This window comes from Penaeus chinensis, chromosome 25, assembly GCF_019202785.1.
Source record: "Penaeus chinensis breed Huanghai No. 1 chromosome 25, ASM1920278v2, whole genome shotgun sequence".
Taxonomy (NCBI): domain Eukaryota; kingdom Metazoa; phylum Arthropoda; class Malacostraca; order Decapoda; family Penaeidae; genus Penaeus; species Penaeus chinensis.
Window position 1 is genome coordinate 711,154 of NC_061843.1, and position 10,000 is coordinate 721,153.

A 10,000-nucleotide genomic window follows, 5' to 3' on the forward strand; every position below is an offset into this window, starting at 1 on the left:
CCATTCCCCGTGCCGCCCCGCTTCTCGGTCGGTTTGTGGCCCTGCCCTTCACACAGGCGACCGCTCCCGTCTAGACGTCCGGAATGGTTTTCGAGTACCGCCCCCCCCTCACTGAGGAGAAACAACCTTTGGATGGTTGCTTCAGAGGGATGAAAGGAACCAGCTGACAAAAAGGACAAAACCCCCCTTCCCTCACTGAGGTGAAACAGCCTTTGGATGGCTGCTTCAGAGGGAAGGGGGAAACACTTTGAAAAGACACAGGTCCTTTCCTTCCTCACTGAGGTGAAACAACCTTTGGGTGGTTGCTTCAGAGGAATGTAAGGAACTGCCTGGCAAGAACGCAAAACCTCCCTTCCCTCACTGAGGTGAAACAGCCTTTGGGTGGCTGTTTTAGAGGGAAGGGTGAACCACTTCGATAAGACACAGGTCCTTTCCTTCCTCACTGAGGTGAAACAACCTTTGGGTGGTTGCTTCAGGGGAACGAAAGGAAGTGCCTGACAAGAACGCAAAACCTCCCTTCCCTCACTGAGGTGAAACAACCTTTGGGTGGCTGTTTTAGAGGGAAGGGGGAACTACTTTGAAAAGACACAGGTCCTTTCCTTCCTCACTGAGGTGAAACAACCTTTGGGTGGTTGCTTCAGAGGGATGAAAGGAACTGCCTGGTAAAAGTGCAAGACTCCTCTTCCCTCACTGCGGTGAAGCAACCTTTGGGTGGCTGCCTCAGAGGGCTGAGCAAAAAGGCTCCAAACAATGATGTCTCGCAGGTGGAAGGGCATCCCCTCTGGTCTCTCCCCAGGGGTTTACACCTACCCACGCGTTTGCCGTGCGTGGCAGCCTTGTGCGCTGTGGAGACGGGAGTCCTGGAGGTTGAGCGATGCCGTGAACGAGTACGCCCTGCGGCTAGCAACACGCCTCTTTGGTCCTCTATTCCAGCAAGACAGGCGGCCTGATCCCGGCCCGGTCACGGTCAATCGGCTGGTCTCCCCCGGGAGGCTAGGGTCAAGCAGTCATGCCGCCATTGGCACTCACAATGGTCCGTGAGTGCCGTCACAATGGCTATTGGCTGCGTATATCCTCTCATCACTCCTGTTGCTGTTAGACACTGGTTCTGACACTCAGCTTCCCCTTGTTGGACTCCGTGGTGGGTGGGGGCGTGAGAGGATGAAGCACTTACCAATTCATGGAAAAAACAATCAAACACCCCCCTCAGACTGAACTTACAGTTGACGAACCGCGCAAGGCCCAGACCACGGTAGTCACCATGAAGGCATATGCGCCTTCCGGTGGCAAAAGAAAGCCCCAAGCACAGGATGACACTGTCACACCTGCTGCTAAGGTGGACAAGACCGAAGCCAATGGGTCTGTCCACCGAATAGTCAAAGATCTTGACTCGCGAGCTGGCCTCTCCAGGCCAGCAGCTAAGCCAGGGAGGCCCCTGAGTTCACAGACGGCCTCCCCGACTGAGAGGGGAGAGCAGGCTGAACCAGCCGCATCAGCTCCTGCCTCCTCAAACAAGCCCGAAAGCCGAAAGGGCGGGCCGAAGCGTCCGAGGCCGGATACCGACTCTGATGAAGAGTCGGGACCCCCTAAACGCTTCACCCAGTTCAAAGTGCCAGCTAAACCCGAAGGCTTCGACAATGCCTACCAATTGGTCAGGGCATTGGAGTTGCAACGGAAAATCCGGTTGTCGATCCGGGTCGCCCGAGATCAGGGCATGATCATAATGCCCAAAGATCAAGCTACCTTAAATTTCCTCCGGGAAACGAAGGAGCTAACTGATGGGAGGAAAGTGAGTCTTTCCCCACTAATTCCCGAGGAAAAGAGAACCAAGATGGTGCTACTTGGCTTCTCAGTCTCGTACGATGTGGAGCTGATCGCTTCACACCCACAGGTCGTGCAGGCTTCCCGAATGTCGAAGGGGAAGACCCCAACCAGGCAAGTCCTGGTGACCATGAAAGGTGCCCCAACCACTACCCTTGATCTGGGTAACTGGGGCACCTACAACCTTCGAACGTATGTGCCAGAACCACTTCGGTGTTTCAAGTGCCAGAAATACGGTCACCACAAGGCTAACTGTACAGCCAAGCCTAAATGTGGTGTCTGTAGCAAGGCACACAACACAGAGGTATGCCTCAAGGCATACAAAGAGGAAAAGAGGGACACAACAGCCAAATGTCCCAACTGTGCCAAGAAGCATCATGCCTGGAGCCTGACTTGCTCTGTCAGGAAAAAGGCGGCCCTCAGGCGACAAGAGGTTGCTCAAAACCGATCAGACTTTGTTCCTGCCCCACCGGGCACCCATGTCTGGGGAAGGAACAAAAGCGAAAAGGCCCCCCGACCTCCTAAGAGGAAGGAAGCCGCCCCCCAGCCGACACCGGATGTCTCCAACAAAAAGGAGTTTCCGACAATGCCAAAGGTGCAGAAAAAGAAACTAAAGAAAAAAGTTTCTAAGAGCACCACAAAAACCTCCCCAACAGATGATCATCTCCTCTTTGACGAGGACGATATGACTCTCCTGTTAACTGCTGTTGTCACAGCAGTAGCAACAGCCCTGGGGAGGTCGAGTGAGGAGGCCGAGAAGGCAGTTTCGGTCGCCATGACGGCAATGACCCAGACTGTCGCAGCCCTGAAGGGAAGAAAGCTGACTAGAGAAAAACCAGCCTCACCCTCACCCCAGGACGAGACTCCCCTCCCCACTCCAAACCAGGCCATGCCTTCACAGGCAGAGCCAAAACAGGCTGAATCTGTGCAGCCAGAGCCAGATCACGCTGATATTGCCCAGGCAAGGCCAGCAAGGCCAGCCAAGAAAAAGCCTGAGAGAAAAGCCGAACCAACCAAAGTCAGAGCTACCAAAGGCTCTCCACCCCCCAGTGGACCCAAGGATAGCCTGACAACAGACGAGGAGCCCTCAACTAGCGAGGACCTCACAATGGAGTTGTCAGACTCCGACGATGTCTCTGATGTAACTATCACTGAGTAACATCATGACACACCATCTAAGCATCCTACAGTGGAACATCAATAGCTTCTCTGCAAAGAACGCTTTTCTCCAAGCAGTAGTGCGATCAAGGAACATTGACATTGTCATGCTCCAGGAGACATTAACAGTGGACACTGTTCGCTTCTCAGGGTACCATGCCTTCACACTGCCACGAACACCTGGCAAGAGAGGCTTGATCACCCTTGTGAGAGCAACAATCCCCTGCTCCGCAATAGCCGATGCATCGCACTGTGGAGATGATGTTGAATCCCTTGCCGTCGAGGTTCACCTGGCCGGGGGGCCCCTCAAACTGTACAATGTGTACAGCCGGCCACGCTGTAAAAGCTTAGACATCAGCCAGGTCTGTGCTTCTGCTGCACACGACCGAGTGATCATAGGGGGAGACTTCAATGCACACCACCCCATCCTGGCTCCCTGCCGGGCACCGGATGCGGCCGGCTATCACATAGCCGACGTGCTAGAGACATTCCCTGAGATCGCTCTCCTCAACACCCAAGAGCCAACGCATGTCAGAGGAGGGGTCCTAGACCTCACCCTGGCCACTGCGACTCTGGTGGGGAGGATTGGCTGGTGTGTCGATGAGACCGTCACAAGTGACCATTACGGCACTATAACTACCCTCATGGATGCTGGCCCAGCCGAAATCCTAAGACCAAATCCAAGATGGAAAACAGACAAGGCCAACTGGCAGGCGTTTCAAAACGCCTTGGCCCTCTGTCTGAGATGCAACAATCCCCCACAAAGCGAAAATGTGGAAGTGCTCGAAGCCAGCCTGCTAAACGCCATTAATGAAGCAGCCTCACAGACCATACCCAAAACTCGGCCTGGGTCCAGAAGTCACAAAGACGCCTGGTACTTCAATGACGAGATCAGGGAGGTCAACCACAGGGTGAACATGTGCCGAAAACTATTCCGAAGGCAAAGAACCCCTGACAACCTATCCCTCCTAAGGGAAGCTGTCACGGATGCCAAGGAAACTGCCAACAGAGTCAGGCAGGAAAAGTGGCTGGAATGGTGTGAGTCCTTCGACCACCAAACCACCCTTTCAGAGCTGTGGCAACGGGTCAAGCGAGCTACCAGCCGCTCAGCCCCGAGGTGCACCCATCACGACCCCCAAGCAGAGGCTAACAGACTGGCGCACGAGTTCTCTGCGAGAACGAGCAGCAACAGTCTGCCAGCCGAGCTGAGGGCAAGACAAGAGCGTCTACAGCCAGACAGACACGCTCAGATCAGAGAAAGGGCAGCCGAACCCGATAACTCAGACGTTATCTTTTCTCTGAGGGAACTAAGGAAAGCCTATAAAACCAGTTCCAACACAGCCCCGGGCTCTGATGGGATCTCGTACCCCATTATCACCCACCTAGGACTAGCAGGTGAGCGTGCACTCTTGCAACTCATCAACAAGTCCTGGGAAACTTCCACTCTACCCCAGAGTTGGAAGAGGGCTACCATAGTTCCCGTCCCAAAACCAAAGGAGCCGGGGAAGTACCGCCCCATCTCTCTGCTCAGCTGCCTGGCCAAGACGGCTGAGAGGATGGTACTAAACCGGCTTCAATGGAAAACGGGACCCCCGCACGAACACCTGCACGGGTTCACAAGGGGCATGGGCACAGCACACAGCTTAGCCACGCTCTTAAGCACAATCAGCAAGGGCCCAGCTGTGGTGGTATTCCTTGACCTGGAGAAGGCTTTTGAACTGGCAAGTCCGCTTGCCATTCAGGAAAGCCTGATCCAGAAGGGAATCAGAGGAAAGCTCTTGGCTTGGATAGGTGACTACTTCAGGAACAGGACTGCCAATGTCAAATTCCAGGGTCACCTATCGCAGCACATGCCGCTCGAAAATGGAACGCCACAGGGTGGGGTTCTCAGTCCAGCCCTATTCAACACTTTAATGTCCTGTATCCTCAACATAAACCTCCCAGTGGGGTGCCAGATCATCTCGTATGCAGACGATCTCGCTATCACCTCCACTGGACCACGCAGCCAGAATAAAGCCCAGCGTTGTCTGGACCTCGTGTCAGAGGAGTGTTGTAGGACGGGACTAAAGATCTCTGCTGCCAAATCCAAAGCCATGGCTTTAAGACAGAGAGTTTGAGGCACAAGACTGAAAATCCAGGGAGTGGAATTAGAATGGGTCAAGGACTACCTATACCTTGGGGTAAGGATAGACCGGACCCTCTCCTTCCATAAGGAGGTCCAGTACCTGGTTGACCGAACCAAAGCAAGACTGTCTGTCATGAGAGCAATGACTGGGAGACGCATAGGGGCCAGACACAAAGTACTAAGATCATTCTATGTACATGCTGTCCGGCCCATTGTGGACTATGCCTCAGTCGCTCTAATTGCTGCAAAGAAAAAGCACACAGACAAATTAGAAACAGTCCAAAATGAAGCTGCCAGGATCATTCTGGGTGCCCCGAGGTGGACGAAGGTCCTCAACCTCCTGATGGAGGCAAACCTTCTCCCCCTGGACTCACGAATCGATCTAACGGCAACACAATTTCTGTCAAAGGTCATCCAGGCTCCCAGGAACACAAGCCTAAGACAAAAATTAGTCAGATGCCTCGAACAAGACAACGAGCTCGTTGCAAACAACTCCTGGCTGTCTCATACAGCCAGGGTGTTGATACGCCATCAGCTCAAAGAACAGCTTCTTGCTAAGGGCATGGACTCCCCCCACCCCGACTTTGCCGAAGCCCCGCCGTGGGCACTGAGCCTGATAGAGTTCAACATAATGAACCTGTCAATGAAAAAGAGCCTATACCCCATGCCTAGCCTAAAGGCAGAAGCCCACAGGGTCATTGCAGCCATCACTCCTCCGGGTAGTAGAACATACTACACGGATGGATCGGTCGATCCCTTGAGCCACACTGCAGGCGCCGGCTTTGCAGCTAGGGATGCCACGCGATCCATGAGGGTAACAGACAACGCCTCCTCGCTACAGGCAGAGGCAGTTGCAATCATGGGAGCCCTAGGCCACGCGTCCCTAAGGGAAGGACACGTGGTCATACACACAGACTCCAGGGCAGCCATTGACTGTCTTCAGCACAGCTCACCCACAGACAACATCTACCTACTGACCACGATTCTCACAATGGCACAGAGAATTCTTGCTCAGGGTAGAAGAATTATCATCAATTGGGTCCCAAGCCACATCGGCATCAGAGGGAACGAGCTTGCTGACAGACTAGCTGCCGCTGGCAGGGGTATGCCCCCAAATCCCATGACGATAAAACCGAGCCGAAAATTACTTATGGAGAAGTGTGCCTTGGTCGGTCGTACCTTCCTACGGCAGCTCCACAGAGAGGAAACGAGAACCTCCCCCTCGGCCAGCTGGTACTCAGACGCCACAGGCTCTGAACTACTGGCACTCTCTGAAGTAAGCAACAGAGGTACCGAAGTCATTCTTCACAGAATGCGCCTAGGTTACCACTGTGCATGGCAGATTATCCCAACAATCGAACGCGATGAATGGTGCTGCAAGCACTGCGGCGAGCCGAACGCCACACTAGTCCACTACCTAGAAAATTGTAACCATACACAATTCCTGAGACATGGACCGCCCACAACAGCCGCCGTGCTGGTAAAGAGGCTATGCGAAATGCTTACACCATGGCGGCAGGAGCGCTTGCTGGCAATCCCGCCGCCACGGTAAGCACCGAGTGTCAGACAACTCAATGAGACAGCCGTAAAAAAGCTGACACAGGCCGGGCCATATCTAGAAGGCCCGGGCGAAGCTAGAACTTCGCAAACCAAACCCCCCCCCCCCCACAGTTGTTAGATAAAATTAAATGGATATCTATTCATTTTGCATTTTCAGTATTTGTTTCGTGCATAACAATCAGGTTTTCACAAGACATTTACATCAAAACTGCTTGTGATGAGAAAGAATTAGGGGCGGTATTCACAAAAGGCTATCTGTTGTTACTGGTAATATAATAAACATTTACATCGATAGATTCGATGAAGACCGATTCCAGTAGTATGTTAAAACTACACATTTCAATAAATCCTACTTTCGTGATGACGTCATTACACTTTCTATATATTCAACTAAAATTTGGGCAACCAAAGATTGTTATTGAATCATCTGTGAAGCCTTCCGGCACCATTTGTATATTCGAGTAGAAAAGTGTTGTAAATATGTAGAAAGCGGATCAATTAATGGTTGATAATAAATCATAATGGGCCTCCGAAGTCTATATCATTACTGGTGTGTGATTATCTTCATACGCCTTTGGCTCAGCAAATTTGAGTATGACTCCTAACAAAAATATCTTAGGCAGTTGTCTAAGACTCGGCTGAAGGTATAGCATGTGGTATAGAAAAAAAGTTTCAAAAGGTTTCGTGTGCTGTTCATTTGGTAACATTGTTGATTTTGAAAATCGCGCGCAATTCTTCAGTTCCCTCTTGCCCGTAATATGGACCAGACACATCGATTTGCGCAGAGTAAGAAATGTCATAGTTACTGTAAATACTCGATTTTATGATGGTATTACTCGTGTATTGTCAGACATTATAATGTAGATAGAAAATTACCTTCATGTGAGTTTATGCGGATTTTTTCTAGTTACGAAATGAAAGTATTACAATAAATGAACCTAAGTAAAACGGTATCATTGTTTTGGGAAATGTTACCGAGAGCGACGCTTCCTCTCAGAGACTAAGTTCCAAAATCAGATTTTTTGTTTGTTTCCTCTACCCAACGATCTTGGGGGATGCGTGGGGAACCGGGGGTTGAAGGGGGGGGGATAATGGATGGCACTGGATGTCAAAAGGAACCTGCAGAAATCGAAAAAAGTGATTTATGAAACGTTAAAAGTCGATTTTTCGAAAACCTGAGCCAAATTTCTGTCCTGACAAGCACAAAAAACGAAGGAAATCGGCCAGTGAAACTCTACGGACGCCCCGCCACCTCTAGAAGTCTACGGATTAACGCGCCAACTTTCGAAAAACTACGGGAATCAAACCCAACGCTCGGTAAAAACCTACGGGATTTCACATTATCCAGATCCCCTGTGTTAATCGTAAAATGCGTCCTAAACAATAAACCAACCTAACCTTAACCCTGTGGCTTTCATACACTATGATGTATATATTCCCTAGCCAGGGGGCTCTGCCCACTGGACCCCTGTAGTATTATATGCGCCTAGCCAGGGGGCTACGCCCCCTGGACCCCCTAGTAATATACAAACCTAACCTAACCTAACCTAGCCTAGCCTAATTATATTCACCTAGCCAGGGGGCTATGCCCCCTGGACACCCTAGTAATATACAAACCTAACCTAAGCTAACCTAGCCTAAGCTAACCTAACCTACCCTAACCTAGCCTAGCCTAATTATATTCACCTAGCCAAGGGGCTACGCCCCCTGGACCCCCGTGGCTTTAAGAAAATATGATCTATATATTCCCTAGCCTAGGTGCTCTGCCCTTGGAACCGCCCAGGGTAAAACCACATACCTGTATATTGCGAAAGATCGAACTTTTCTTCGCTTCCGTCTATGGTCCGAGTTCCTTGGTTTGTAATCACTTTTTCGACATTTGGGGCACTTGTTGGGCTCAAATATCAAGCTGAGATAGATGCAGTTATCTAATTGTTCTATATATCCACTATACGGCCTTAAAAATGACCCGGAATCGACGCAACTCTTAAAATGTGACACTTCTCACCGGTGTTTCGGAACTAATGGCGCCTGACGAAGTGTCAAATCTCCCGGTGGAAAAACGCACATGCGCATATGGTTATTGTGCAAAATACTGTAAATAATTACCAAAGCACGTAAAAGAAGTATAATAACAGTAAAACAATTCATTAAATACACGAATTCGGAAAATCAGACTCTGGTAATTACAAAATAATCGTTTTCACAAGCGCGTAGTAATACATGGACTACTTCGTAGATCGCAATGAGGAGTTACGCGTCACATTTGTTTTGGTCCTGGCAAGGTAAACATGGATGGGCACTTAGCCTCAGAGAGGTGCCCTGCAGAGCCTATTTTTGTCATTTCCCGGGAAATATGAGGCCGCTGCAGATTTAGTTGTATAGATTCCTACTCTATTTTTTATGCTCTACAAGATGGCAATGTCCATTTTGCTCTACCTCCGTGCGTCGCTCTCGGTAACATTAACCGACAGAACCATTGGAGCATTCCGGAAGGTATTGTGGATTGATGAATTGACACATTCCAGGCGAATGATTCAAGCAGTCAAAATATCTGGATGAAACCAGAGTCAGACCCTGTTCATCGAAACCACCCTCCCATGATGAACTTGTTTTTTTGTTTTTTTTTTTTTGGGGGGGGGGGGAGTGAGGTGGTGGATCATTAAAGAGTGGCCTAGTGGTTGTGCAATTTAAAGTGTCCGAGCCGGAAGCACAGCTACGAAATGCTTGGGATTCTCTCAAATCAGACCATCTACAGAGGTTTGCCGATAGACTCGCGTGGCGTCTCCAACAAATCCAGGATCGAGGGGACTAACACATCAATTATCATATTTGATATTGTATAGTATTCTGTAAATACTTCATGCACAAGTAACCATCCGTTTCCTTATCCTCCATTTCTTGTTAAAATCCACTAATCTTTGAGTGCGGCAACATCATCCTTCGTGGACTGTGTACCCACAATCGTCACGGAATATTGTATTTAAAAAATACGTGAATGCAAAATAAATACAAAGTAAAAATTACAAACAGAGCGCCCGATGGTAAATATACAGAATACCTTCGCATAACCGACCACGAGCATAGTAGTATTGATGGATTCCTCTCACTCACTAGTATCTCTATACAGAGATTCCCTAAAATTTTGGGCCCGATACCAATGGAGGGCATGGAAGGTACCTAGGAAACTGCGGAGTAAAATATGAAGAGAATGCAGTATATACGTAACTAGTTTAAGAATATACTCTGAATTAGTTGCTGCGTCTCTGCGGGAGTCACAACGGTGCAGAATTATCGTGGCTTTCATCTCTCTGCCAATCCTCTCCTAGGTCATTC

General features: G+C 49.9%; 1 protein-coding gene across 1 annotated transcript in view; it reads right to left on the reverse strand.

Moving 5' to 3' along the window:
- LOC125038692 (peroxidase-like) overlaps positions 1–10,000 on the reverse strand; it is a 31,104-nt gene that overhangs the window by 19,894 nt on the left and 1,210 nt on the right. The window lies entirely within an intron of this gene.